General features: G+C 40.2%; 1 protein-coding gene across 11 annotated transcripts in view; it reads right to left on the reverse strand.

Annotated features, from left to right (window-relative positions):
• Positions 1-14520, reverse strand: part of PLCB4 (phospholipase C beta 4) — a 326000-nt gene that overhangs the window by 181753 nt on the left and 129727 nt on the right. The window contains exon 4 of one of the 11 annotated variants that reach the window (XM_074949670.1): positions 7602-7700. The exons of the other annotated variants lie outside the window; for them this stretch is intronic. The gene's annotated coding sequence lies outside the window, so the exon portion shown is untranslated. The remainder of the gene's footprint in view (positions 1-7601; positions 7701-14520) is intronic. 11 annotated transcript variants of the gene reach the window in all.

Genomic DNA, 14520 nt, shown 5'->3' on the forward strand with positions numbered 1-14520 from the left:
CAAAAAAAGGGGAAGGAGTGAACTCCAGAATCATAGCTGTCACCCTACACCATCTCCTGGGACCCTAGTATCTAGTCTGACACCATTGTGCCTTCTCTGTCTTAATCCTGAGAGCTGTCTTGACCAGACAGAGCAAGATGGAGAGACCCAGATGACACCGTCATCTCTACCAGCTCCAGGTAAATCTTGCACCCCATGTGTCCATTTCCTTCCCAACCTTATTTCCCCCCCCCCCCCTCTCTCTGTCTCCTCTTTCCTTGTTTAACAAAAGTCAGGCTTGGATGGACAAGACTCTATTTGGCAACACTGCTGTAAATCCATGACCAGAAAAGCAGCGAAATGCTAAATGCACGATGCTGGTACAAGTTTGCCAGGTCTCAAAGCGGCTGATAAGACCATGTATTGCGTCTGTGTTTTTCCAGGAATGAAGCTGTAAGTGAGAGTCAACACCAGAGACAGAAGCTGCATTTTCTATCTTTAGCGTTCTTTTCCTTCCCTTTTTTGTGTGTCTGTTTTGTTTGGTCTTCTAGGTAACAGGATGGGACATTAACAGCAACAATGACAGCTCCAGCCCATCTCAATTAACTGCTTCTCTTCTCCCCAAAACCACAGTTATTATCATTTTAATGCCATCTAGGAGTCTGTCAAACAAGGGGAGGAGGTCTTTCTAAAAACACTCTCCAGGTTTTTAAGGGAAAGGGAAGAAGGGATTGTTAAAAGCATTATCTAATACTTAACATTTCAAATACTTTACTCGTTTCCCCCTTTTTTTCCTGTATGTTTAATAAAAGTTTTAAAAGTTTTTTAATGGTGTGTTTGCCATGGTATAAAGCAGGCTGAGGGCTCTGAACGTCAGACCTTGAACCTGTTTAAAACTGTTAAACTGTGGACTGTTACAGGATCAGGTTTACACCTGGACTGAGTCCATCTCTTTTACCTAAATTATTACAACAAAACACTATCTGTTTATTAAACCTATTCTGTAAAAGGTCTGATATTCAGAACCTCACCAGCATAACTGCATGCCTAACTTATGGGTATAATTACTGCAGTAGCACATTCAAATTGGGTACTTGCACACACAAATAGCCATTTAAGCATTGGAACAGGGTTCCCGCTCAACCACTAGCGTGCCTCCTTGCACCCAAGTCTGGGAACATAGCTCTCGCTGATTCAGGTGTTCCCATCTGTTCTCCACTCACTCTACAATAGTCTATCTGCTGGTAACTTGGCCCTCTGGCCAAGTCACTATTAGCCCACCCCTTCTGGTGTTACAAATACCAACAGGACCACTCTCCAGATGCCTTTTTTGGATGGTGTTCAGCCCCAAACTCAGGGCTCTGTGCCACTAGACTAGTGGCTGACAGGGGAACCAGGCCTACCCACTACACCGGATTCCAGCCCAGGGACTGTATAACCAGGAATCCAGGTCCACTTAATCTCTGTAGCTGTTTCCCTCGGCTCCTTCCCACCCAGCCTCTCTCTTTCACCTAGTCTGTATCTGGGATTACCACAGGAGCCTACTCTCTTCCCCATAGCTACTTCACCTCCTCCTAGCCTCTTGCTAGACTCTTTACTCCAAGACAGGATCCCAGGGCTTACTCTCCTCCTGGATTTCCTTCTTGCCCCTGTTAGTGTCCCTCCTCCCAGGGAGTAGCTACAGATTCTTTCCCCTACAGCCCCAAGGTGGGATGTTTTCCCCACACCAGCCCCAGTAAGAACTGAAATAAGGCAGTTGGGCTCAATCAGCCAATTAGGCTGCAAACTGGGGAGATTTAGGCCGTGTGGAGGGAGCTAATTAGAAGGAAGCTCACCTGTGAAGGAACAAGTGAGGCATCTAGAAAGCCAGGAGGCTTGAAACAGTATGAGGGACTGCAGGGAGGAAGTCTACAGTCCCTTTCCCTTAGATAAGGGAGAAGGAGCGTGGTAGGAAGGAGTCTGGGGTGAGAGTGGTATGTTTGTTGTAGCTGCAGACCTTAACTGTTCACTACAGGGCCCTGGACTAGAACCCAGAGTAGAGAGTAAGCCTGGGTTCTCCTACCACCCTTGGTATTGTTAAGGGAAGTGGAGGCAAAGACTGGAGGAGTGACATTCGACTGTGGGTGTGAGGGCTGCTTGTGGAGAGAGGCCCTAAAAGATCATCCTAGAAGGGGAAACAGCTTAGTGATCTGGCTGGAGAAAGAGAGACAGAGAGCTGGAGTGCAACTGCAGGAAGGTGTGTTGGCCTGGCATTATTTTGGGGTGTGGGTAGGAGATGAGAGCAATTCTCTCAATCTCTCCTGTTGAGTCCCCTGTTGTGCTCTGTATAAACTATTTAGTCATTAGAGCAGGGACTCCTACATCACATCCCAGGGGAGTTCCCCAACCACTGGGCTATGGAACCATGCTCACTTTCTCTCTGTCCCCACTGAATACCAAAGTATTTCATGCAACATGGAACAGCTTCAACAGGAGAGGCTGCCAAAGACTCTTCTAGAGTACCCTATAGCCCACTGGTTAGAGCACTTACCTGGGAGGTAAGATACCTAGGTTGAAGTCCCTGCTCCTCTCAGACAGTGGAGCTCTGAACCTGCATCTCCCACACCCCTAGTGTTCTAGCCACTCATCTATTGGCTAAAAGGGCAGCTGCCCAAGTGACCCTGTGGGGTTTTGGTGGGGTTTTTTCCAGGGCCTGATCCAGTAGGTATGCTCTAAAGAGATCTCTGGACTTGTCTACCAGATTGGGTCCCACAGGCAAAATAGGCAGAGGAGACACCTAATTTGAGGATTCTGCCATGGCACAGGCATCAGGACTTAGGCATCTGAAGGCATGAACAGAGGCAAATTTTAGGGGACTTTATTGGCACCTAGAGAGTTTGGCAGCAGCTGAGTGGGGCTTTTGAAGATCTCAGTAATGGACTTAGACACCTAAATCCTTTTCTGGATCTAACCCATGGTGTCAAATCTAAGTAATATTTCGAACGGTGTCAATTTTCTTTTGTATTTGTATTCTTGCTCACTAAAATTTCTGTCCCATTTTAACTTATTCCTGGACTGTCTATTTGCATCCGGAGTCATTTTCCCAAGACGTATTCCAAACTATTTGTGACACAAGACAACATAATTTGCTGCTCTTCTTGCAGATAGTAACAATGAAACCTTTGCGTAACTTCATAGTACCATGAAAAATAATGGTACCTTTATTAGATACTCTTCGTGTAAGCCCTTTGGACTTTCTGGTGTCACAAAATATCTAGCCAACAATAAGCTTCTTTGATCAGAGAGGGTTTTTGTTTCTGTTTTGTTGACTGTGTACATAGACCATTTACTGGAATAGTAATGGCATGGAAATCTGACTTCCATAACCTTGGAGACAGCAAATCTCTTTTTTCCTGTTTGTAATGGCCCCAAGATTTAGATATTCTGACTCTGGAAATATCTGTCTTTCTATTAATTACAAAAACTGATGGAGGAAGGTGGACTGAGACTGGACAAACCTTATAAGGACAGAAATATTCTTTAAAATTATTGTGAAAATGTGGTCATATTTGGTAGCATAATTAGATTGAGGACAACAGCTGAGAAGGATTAGGCTATTGGTAACCAAAAGTACTATGCATGAAATCTAGTCTAATTTTCATCTTATTCTCAATAAAATGTTCTTTCACTGTACTCGGTGTGCTTTGTAAACTCAATGGTTGCAGTTTTTATTATCTGTATCAACTTAAAAAAACCCAATAAGGTGAATTTTACCTCAAGTTATTTGACCCTATGAAATTAACCGATTTGTCTAAATTCAGCATTTAATGACTCAAAGGTCCAAAATAATAATTTGTCTTCTGATGCTCTGTCAATAAAGATTCCAAATAGCCTGATTCTTAAGGGCACTTGGGGATTTTTTTTAATTAAACAAAGCTGTTTTGCCTTATTCCCAGAAACTGCTTTTAGCAGCTACAGGGTTTAGTCAGATACATTACATGCAAAGCAATTGCTTCTGAAGGATTTAGCTCTTACTTTGTTTTAATCTGTAAACAACATTAACCCATTAATCAATATCTAATTTAACGTAGCTTTGTTGGTCTCAGAAATTCAGTGCATACAAATGTCAACACATTTTGTAAATCAAATAACATTTCTGATTTAGATTACGCCAAACACCTGTGTGTGTGTTTAAAGTGAATACATATCTTTTAAAACAGAGCAAATCAATGAATTCTACAGAAATGAAGTGAGTTGGGTGGCTTTTACAGTCTTTCAAAAGTAATTTTTGAGCAAATTTGGGCCAGATCACATCCTCAAAAAAAAAACCCTGGTAGATTCCCTTAGCAGCATCTAGTGTAATTATAATCAATAAACAGGGGCACACAAATCCCATTAGTTAATATACAGTCACAAAAACCACCTGCTGTTCTGTTTTGCATATTATAAAAGTCAGTCATTGGGTTTAATATTTGACCTGCCTTAGTAGTTGACTCATTTTCGTCTCAAAGAAGCCAAAAGGAGTTAACTCTCTTCAGTGCCTTTGAAAAGTCCAGCAGTAGATGTTAATTTAAGAATTTTAACCAGTTAACAGTGTTTTTTTAAAATCACATTTTGCTGAAATGCAAACTGTAATTAAATACTAAATAACTGATTTACAGTCTGACCTGAAATCAGTGTGTGCCTGCTGTGTAAGAAATGACCAAGTGTGTGCACGATTATAGTTTAAGCTACTGGCACATCCTGGGCCCACGGATAGCAGTCAGTTTGAAAAGCCAGGGCCTCGGCACTCCAGTATCTCCATATATATACTTATTTAGTTGTGCAACATTTTGCTTACAAAATGGAGAGTCAGAAGTTTGAAAATAAGTGTGTGAAACATTTGCATTAATGTGATTTCTGCAACATAATTACAGTTCAAAACAGCCAATTTATAAACTCTTCAAAAATGGCCTCTTGAATTCACTGTATGCAATTTTACATTAATTTTAAAAATACTGAATGCTCAAGGATCCTAATAAAACCACTCTAGTGTAAACCTGCACTTTTCATTTTAGCTTAATCCCAAATAGCTGAAACCAGCTGTTTGAAAGCAAACCAAAAAATAAAGGGCCAAATCCCTTTTCTACTTCAGTACATTATGACACTTGCATGAGTAGAGGTATGGCCTAAAACGTAATTGTATTTGCAGCCCAGATTAAAAACATGCAAGTAAATCGAGAAATAATTGTTTCCCTAGATATACTGAACTGGGACTAGAGGTGTGGGTAGCATTTTAGGGCCGCAACCCTGAAAACACACACAAAGTACATTTACACATGAGAATAGTTCCATTCTACTTAATGGACTATTCCTATACAAATGGTTATCTATACGTGGAAGCACCTGCAGGATGACTGATGCTGTTGAAGTCTAGGGGATTTAAACATGTGCTGAAATGCTTTGTTGAGTAGAGACTAATTTAAGATGTGTTTAAGTGTCTTGCTGAACTGGGGCCTTAATCTTTAAGGAAGAACACAAGTCACTTAAAATTACCAACAAAGGAAACTATTATTGAACACATACACATAATTGATCCTCTGAACTTGTAGTATATATTTTTGCATCGTGTTCACTAATTCTTGGGGGAGGGGGGAGGAATGCATTTTCAGTGTCGTTAATAGTAAAACTGTAATCGGTTTAAACAATTTGAAGTCTTGTTTTTTTTAAGTAAACTCAGTACAACGTTATAATTGATATGACAGGTCTGTAGTTTATTACATTTATTTAGTTAATCCATATGTTTTCCTTCATCACTTAAGGCCTGATTTTTAAAGGTATTTTGGCACCTACAGATACAGTAAGGCAGCTAGTGGTATTTTCATAAGCGCCTACATGCCTATCTGCATCTTTAACTGCTTAAACACCTTTAAAAATATAGCCTTTAGACTCCATCCCTGCAAACATGTGTGTACACGTCTAACTCTACTAAATCATCCCACTTAAGACTTTGGGACTACTCACATGGGTAAAGTTAAGCATGCATATAAGTGTTTGAAGGATCAGGACCTTACTACTGAGTAAAACCATTTTGATCATTTTGTTTCTAGGTTGATTACTTAATTTGGACATGACAAAGTTTGTTGTGATTTAAAATATTTACACTTAGCTGCCATTCAAATGTTCTTTGGTCCTAGAAACATTAACTATGTTGGAGGAATTTCAATGGAAAATGAAGGCACACTATGGCCCTCTGCAATCATGTGTAACAAATTTAGTGGGTATCTTGACACTATGTACTGGGGGGAGGAGGGGAGGATCACAGCCTTGAATTAGAAAGCACACTGAAGGAAAATAACAGAAGACCCTATACAACAAAATGAACAAAAGCTAAATGGAAGGTAAGAATTGTTAAGATTAATTTGATCGATACACCTCAGTTTAACTGCTTCCCCTGGATATTCCCACTAAACTGAACAACTGTATACTCAGGGCAAGCTACCGCACCTGATTCACATTTTAAACAGTGAGAGAAATTGATTAGCTCCTTCCTATGAAAGAAGAGAATTCTATGACACCAGAAGGAAGGAAAACCCTAAATTATGCCAGTGGCTTTTCACTCTGCTCAGCTCCTTCTGGAACACTGCCAAGACACAAGTATCAAGGGATACTTTAGAGCAACATATTCCAAATGCAAAAGTGCCAGGAGAATATGTTAAAAAAATTTAATTGTTCTGTTCCAATATTCAACACTCATGGACGTCTGAGCAGAGCCTGCTAATTATCTCATTTGCATGGACTGTATGTGAAATGGTATTTTGAAGAATTCCATCAGAAAAATCTTTGAAAGGCAGATAGTCCAGTCTGACTGGCTAGCCAGCATGCAGAATTGATTTCCCTTTTTTAAAGGAAGAAGAATTGCAAAACATTTATATTTCTACAAGCATAGGTGGGCAGACTTCTGGAAATATCTCCATCTGCAATTTCACAGACAGACTGTTTTGAACAGCGCTCCGGAATGTGTAATTTCCTCTCAGAGGGCCTAATCATGCTCTCATTGAAGTGAATGGCAAAATTCCCCACCAACAGAAAGACTGGGCCAAGTATCATTCCAACTATCCAACAAGAAAAGTCACTGCCTTTACTTGACTCAATATCTAGATAACTCAAGAGCAGGAGGAAAAGGGACTGAATGTGCAACCCATGTATCCCACTCTCAGGAAGAAATCTATTTTGGCCCTAAGCTGCAGCAAGTAGCCTCTGTGGTGGTCGTGCTGGCCCATGGAAGCACTGCAGGCTTCTCGGGCTGTTCAGTGAGAGAGGATCCTCTCTCTCCCCCTTCCCCCCGCCCCCCAAGTCCAAAATGATAGTCTCCCATATTTAACAGGCACAACATATTGTAGTCAGGAAACTTGATTTAAGGCCCTTCATGTTTTATTAGTAATGAGGGATGCTGAAGGCAGGCAGAGCTGTAGGAAAGAGATCTTTACACTGAGCAGGTTGAGAAGCCAGTATTTGACTGGTGGCAGCCTAGTCACCAGCTTGCAAACCTGAACTCCAGACGTCAGGCTGAACTGACCCTCCTGACCCCAACTGAAATATGACCCTCTTTCTTCAATCCCACTCATGGCATTACACATCCCCAAAGTAGTTTTTTAAGTTACCAGTGTGCCGGATTGTTACAGGGTTTGTTGAGGTCTCTGCAGCAAGCTGACTTATCTTCTGACTAGTTCAGCCTTCTACAAAGATAGCACTTGCAGCGCCTGCGGATTTGAGTTCAAAAGAACACATTTGTCACCGGAATCTGGCCCTTTGATGTTCTAATTTAATTAAGCACCAGCTGAAAGTTCAGAAATTGTTGTATAGGCAAATGGAAGCACTGTTGCTTATTTATTATATTGAGGTTTGTTTCTGAAAGAAGCTAAAGGCTGGAGCCAAAAACATTCTTTCAAACAATTTTCTTTGACACACAGAGATACGTAACTGAATAACTTCTAACAGGTGCTAAATTAGTTTCTTCCCAGAATAATGTTTCAGCTGAGTTTTAAATTTGAGACAGCAGTCACCGCTGCGTGTGTATGTATAATATTACTTTATTTTACTGTGGAATAGTATTCCTGCTTTACTTCACTAACCTGCCCTGTAGTGACATTGTATGACTCTCTTGTTCATGATAAAACAAAATCTGAGATTTTACAAAAAGAAAAGGAGTACTTGTGGCACCTTAGAGACTAACCAATTTATTTGAGCATAAGCTTTTGTGAGCTACAGCTCACTTCATCGGATGCATACTGTGGAAAGTGTTGAAGATCTTTTTATCACAAGGACTCCTTTTCTTTTGGCGAATACAGACTAACATGGCTATTACTCTGAAATCTGAGATTTTAATCATCTTAATCTTGTGGAGCCAAATTTTAAAAAGAAAAACAACACAGTTATGTCTGCAAGTATCTATATTTTTATACAAACAGATACCATGCCGGACTCTCAGGTAAATGTGATATAACTGTCCATCTACATGCAGATGTATTTGTGCATGTAAATGGAGGGGTTTGCAGGCGCAGGTGATTAATACATATTTTTGTTGGTAGAGCCATCATGTTCTCCTTATAAAATACAGTACTGCAAGTTATTTCAATAGCCACACAAAGTTTATATCCAATCTACTGTGCAAACATGTATTTGGGAATCCCGTCAACAAGGAACTAGTTTTTGCAGCATAAAAGATCATTTTCAGGTTGGAAAAAAATTAAAATAGATCACCCTTAGTCAACAGAGCCCTCCTCTCCATGCAAATTACACATCAAAAATAAAGACAGAATACCCTTGCTGTTTTCTTCATTGCTTTCCCATCAACACCTCTAAACACTGAAGTCCACATATGAGTTTTTAAAATAATTTAAATCAAGGAGGTCTGTACCTATTGAAGTACACATTTTTAAAAGCTCTCAAATTCTCTGCAGAGAATATCTGGCTATGATGGGAGACTAATACAGTGTTTGACTTTTTTTCCCTCACTGGTTTGTTGGTCTGTTTCGTGCTGTCTGCAGTCACACTTCATGGTCTCTAGCATGAGAAAGGCAATTCCTTGGAGCAATCTTACAGAAGTTGAAAAGAAAAGGAGTGCTTTAAGTGCTGAGAACCTATAGGGATAAGATGTAATTCCAGCCTGATTGAGGTTATTCTCAATAACTAATAAACAAGTGCAGAACTCCTCTGTTACAAAATCATTCTTCATAACTATTGCCAAACAGCTCCCTGCCAAACAGTTCTGCTTTTTCTTCTCCTCCAAATCCAATTCCTACAATCCCTGTGGTTTATACACTAGTTTCAACCCCCTCTTCAAATCCTCTTCGTTTCCCTTCCCTGATCCCCCTTAGACACCCAGAGTCCTCCACCCAACATAGGGTAACTTAATATTAGACCTCATTCGGACTGCCAAAGTAAAGTTAAGAGCTTACCTAAAAATTAGAAGTTGGTTAGGTACCAGTGATCATGATCTGGTTACATGTATGGTGTGCAAACAGATTATGGTGCCAACCAGTAATCTGGAATTTTAAAAGGACCTATTTCCCAAAGCTTAAAGCAGTTGGTGGCATAACTGACTGGGAACTTTAAATTTAAGTGGGAAGTGTTAATGAAATCTGGGTATTGTTCACGGATGTCCTACTGGATGTCCAAAAAGCCACAGTTCCACCGACACAAAAATGATGATGCTGGGCAAGAAGCTATTCTGGTTAAAAGGAGATGTGGAAGCAGTGATAAAACATAAATTAATACATGAAGGATGGAAAAAGGGGGAAGTAAATAGTAATTAATAGAAGTTGCATGTTAAAAAATGTAAGTGACTGATAAGGGAAGCCAAAGGTGTCAATGAAATATCAAAGTCCAATAGGGTTAGGGATAATCAGAAGGTGTTTTTAAACATATTCGGAAAAAGAAAAACCTTAGGCCAGGTAGAGGTCCATTGTTAGATACAGAAAGTAAAACTGCAAACTGTAATGCAGAATAGGAAAAAGCATTCAACGGATATTTCTGTTCTGTATTTGGAATGAAGAAAGAAGATGTACCCATCCTATATAATGCTGTGAATGCAATAGAAAGGTTACCATCTGCAACAAAGGAAGGTGTGAGGCAGCATCTGATAAAATTAAACATTTTCAAATCAACAGGGCCAAGAGCAACTCTCGGAGACAAATCCAGTAGAGAAAAGGTGCTGTTAATTTGCTATTACTGTAGTCAGCCTTGCCTATTAAGAAATCAAAAGTTACCAAACTATGTTATATACCTTAGGAGGATTTATCAGAGAAAAGGTGTCCCAAATGTGCTCTGTTACTTGAATGGCCAAGTAGTAAACGCTCTATTGGATACAGAAAGATCCCAGACTGTAGCCCATAGTCACTGGATTCCTGTGAAAGACTTAGATCAAGAGAGAACTCAGAAAGGAGTCTGTGCACATGAAGACAGGAGGTTACACCCCCCCCCAACCCCCCACAGGGGTGCTTCTTGGCATAAACAGCCAGCAATATTTTATGTAGCTGACAGTAGTGACAAATTTCCCATAGAGTTCCCTGTTTTAGCAGATTTACTAATTGAAAACCCAGTGTCTGTGTGGAGACTAGATCACAGGTCAAGAAAGAAGGAGGAATTTCCTTCTCTGAGTTAGACCGGGCTGTTTTTGGGAGGAGAAAACAAGATGTGGAGGAGATGGGAAAAACACCAACAGGATGTCAATTAGGGAACTGTCAGGGGAAGGGGAGTTGGAAGTAGAAGATGTGTGGAATATACCACTAAACTTGGGACAACTTCAAAATGAAGATATTTTCCTTCAATTCATAGAAATGGTTAACATTCATGGAGTACCCGTAGAAGAGGTAAAAACTACAGAAGATGGAACAGATCAAGAGCATGTCCTGGGAAGTGATTTACTTTGTGTTAAGGGTTGACAAAAGTTTGTAGGGAAATGGTCCTGAAAGCAGGACATACTAATCCTTGGGCTGGACACTTAGGGTATGTCTAGCCTTTGAACTGGAGGTATGATTCCCAGCTCAAGGCATACTTGTGGCTAATTCTCATCATGCTAGAAATAGAGTATCAGCACAGCAGTGCAAGCGTGGAGAAGGGCTAACTGCCATAAATACTTGCCCCTCCAAGACCCTAGGCTCGTAACCCGGGGCAGTTTGCCCCTCCCGCTGCTCACGTTGCTACAGCTACTCTCTATTTTTAGCATATTAGCTTGATAAGAGCTAGAGCAAATATGTCTCCTCAAGCTGGGACTCACACCTGCGGCTCAGTGTAGGCAGACCTTTAGGGCATAGAAAAACAATGCATGCTAGAGTAGCGAGACATTTTTATCGGTGTGGCATGTATCGGCAGGTATATGACTATATTAGAGCCTGCTCTGAATGCCAGATAGTAGCCCCAGAAAAGAAAAGTGATCAGGTTCCCTCTTATTCCACTACCAATAACAGAGGTACCTTCTGATAGCCATGGGCCTAATGAGTCCTCTGGAGCACGGTCACTCAGAATACTGCTGTATCTTGCCACTGGATAACTATACTACTCAACACCCGAAAGCATTTCCCCTCAGATGCATAAAGGGCCAGCAGGTTGTTGCAGCCTTGGTGCAGTTATTTGCTTAGATTGGAGTGGCAGAGGAGATTATAGCTTACCTGGGGCTTGAGAGCAGCCTTTACCCTGGTGGTCTTCCCTTCTTTGTATTTCATAAACATGACCCTGACGACTAAACACAACCTTTGTATAAAATCAGTACAAAATGAACTCCAATGTGTTTGTCAGGGGGAAAAAACCCAGTGATGTGTTTAAGTGTTTAGTAAGCCTGGTGCTTCTTTTATATTATATATGAAAACATGTAACCGATTACTTTACCTGGTATAGAAGTTATTGTAACCCTATATGGAATAACTTGTCTCTCTCACTCTTCTCTTCTACGGCAAACTACAGAAAACAATGTAAAATGTCATGCTGAGCTGCAGATTTGCAGTGATTGTTTCCTCTATATTTGCTGAGCAGCTACTTTATACTTGGGCAGACAATTATTCAAGTGAATGTAGCATACCAAAACATTGCCAAATATGGCATGTTAGTGACAAAAACCAAGTCAGAAGCCATCACTGAAGGGAAGGATTTAGATGGATTGGAAAATACTTATGTGTAAAATGCCAATCAATTATGCAACCATCTTCATTATTCGGTGGATATGAAAAATTACTCTTCTGAGGAAATGTGCTTAAGAAGAGAGCATATGCAGTCATATACTTTTACATTCACTGTTTTTTCTCTGCCCATTTACCAACTGTAGAAGTATCTCAGCACTACTACACATTACAAAGCATTATCTTAGACTTTAATTTCCCAAGAACAAAGCTACAGTCTGTACCTACCATGCTCATGCTTCAATTCCTGCACCAAGACAACTGCTGCTGAGGATGTGAGGCAGAAAAATCTAGACACTAACTCATGATATTTAGATCTACAAATGAACGTACCGTATGACAGTAGGTAATCCCAGGACAGTCTCTTTAAATCAAGTTTTTCACAAAAAATGATAGCTCCAACATCACAGTAAAGAATGTTTGCATACCTGCTATATTACTCTACAACAATTAAACGTAGATTAAACGTTATACATAAAGAGCCAGATTTTTTAAATCACTCAGCACCTACAAATGGGACCAGGTATTTCCAAAGAATTTGTTCCCCTTTGGGCACCTGAATGAAGTGGCTAGATTTTTTGAAAGTGCTCAGAGCCCAGTAAGAACAAGCAGCCCCATTCAAACAACATGTACAGCAGTGGCCTATTCCTCAGAGGACATTATCAAAAACTATTTCAGCTTTGTTCTTTGCGGTAGCATCACTGCCTGAGAGCACCAAACATTTCCTTCAAAATTAAGATAAGTAAATGGAAACTTACTTAATTTTTCAAAACAATCAATCTGAAAAACTGGAACAGTGAACATGTAGAATGTATTAACTTGTCCTGATTATCAGAGGGTGTTGTCAGCTGGTCTGTTAGACTGAGTATGTAGGGTATTCTCTTGCTGTATTAATCTCATTTTTCAGAAATTTAGAACCTAAGTGGGAAAAAAGTCCTTTTCTGTGGAAATCTGGCATACAAGTTCTCATCTGAAGGGGCTTTTTTCACCCAAAAATATAAAACTAAATGGTAATTGGCTGGTGTCATAAATATAAAGGGAAGGGTAAACCCCTTTAAAACCCCTCCTGCCCAGAGGAAAAATCCTCTCACCTGTAAAGGGTTAAGAAGCTAAAGGTAACCTCGCTGGCACCTGACCAAAATGACCAATGAGCAGACAAGATACTTTCAAAAGCTGGGAGGAGGGAGAGAAACAAAGGGTCTGCGTCTGTCGGTATGCTGCTTTTGCCGGGGACAGACCAGGAATGGAGTCTTAGAACTTTTAGTAAGTAATCTAGCTAGGTATGTGTTAGATTATGATTTCTTTAAATGGCTGAGAAAAGAAAAGAATTGTGCTGAATAGAATGACTATCTCTGTCTGTGTGTCTTTTTTGTAACTTAAGGTTTTGCCTAGAGGGATTCTCTATGTTTTGAATCTAATTACCCTGTAAGGTATTTACCATCCTAATTTTACAGAGGTGATTCTTTTTTACTTCTATTAAAAGTCTTCTTGTAAGAAAACTGAATGCTTTTTCATTGTTCTAAGATCGAAGGGTTTGGGTCTGTGGTCACCTATGCAAATTGGTGAGGATTTTTACCAAACCTTTCCCAGGAAGTGAGGTGCAAGGGTTGGGAGGATTTGGGGGGGAAAGATGTTTCCAAACTACGTTTTCTCAGGAACCCAGATAAAGTTTGGTGGTGGCAGTGGAAGTCCAACGGCAAAGGGGTAAAATAGTTTGTACCTTGGGGAAGTTTTAACCTAAGCTAGTAAAAGTAAGCTTAGGAGGTTTTCATGCAGGTCCCCACATCTGTACCCCAGAGTTCAGAGTGGGGAAGGAACCTTGATGGCTGTTTTCTGAACAAGTAATAAAAAATAGAAATTCACATGCTTCTTTGGTAATTGGTAATTATAAAAAACTGTTATTAGACAACTTACAAGCAGTTATCTCAAATGGTGTAAACATCTTTTTAACTGACAAAGAAAATACAAAAGCAGACTGTTCATGCTGAAACATCAGCTGTGGAGGTCTCTCAAAAATTCTCCTTAGTTGGAGTTGTGCACCTTGTGTCCTGGGTCCCTAACACATGTATGCAAAAACAGCCTAGACACACGATGAGGAAGTAACACAAAGTCTCAGAAGCAGGAACCATTTTGGAACATCGAACATAGCTGAGATGTTTTAAGACAACACTATAACATACTTACTACTCAGGAGTCTCTTCCAGATAGAAATCAGACTTCACATTGTTTATCATCTTTACTTGAGCTATTTTGCTTACACATGTGCGTGTGTTTTTACAGAAAGCAGCAATGTTACCATGGCAACATTTACAAAAGAAAGGAAATTCTACTTAAAGCTAAAATTCTGTACTCAACTGGCTCCCCCACTACTATATCAGACTCTTGCACCTAGAAGTAGGCGCACACG

The sequence above is a fragment of the Natator depressus genome, chromosome 3 (assembly GCF_965152275.1).
Source record: "Natator depressus isolate rNatDep1 chromosome 3, rNatDep2.hap1, whole genome shotgun sequence".
In the NCBI taxonomy this organism is placed as follows: Eukaryota; Metazoa; Chordata; order Testudines; family Cheloniidae; genus Natator; species Natator depressus.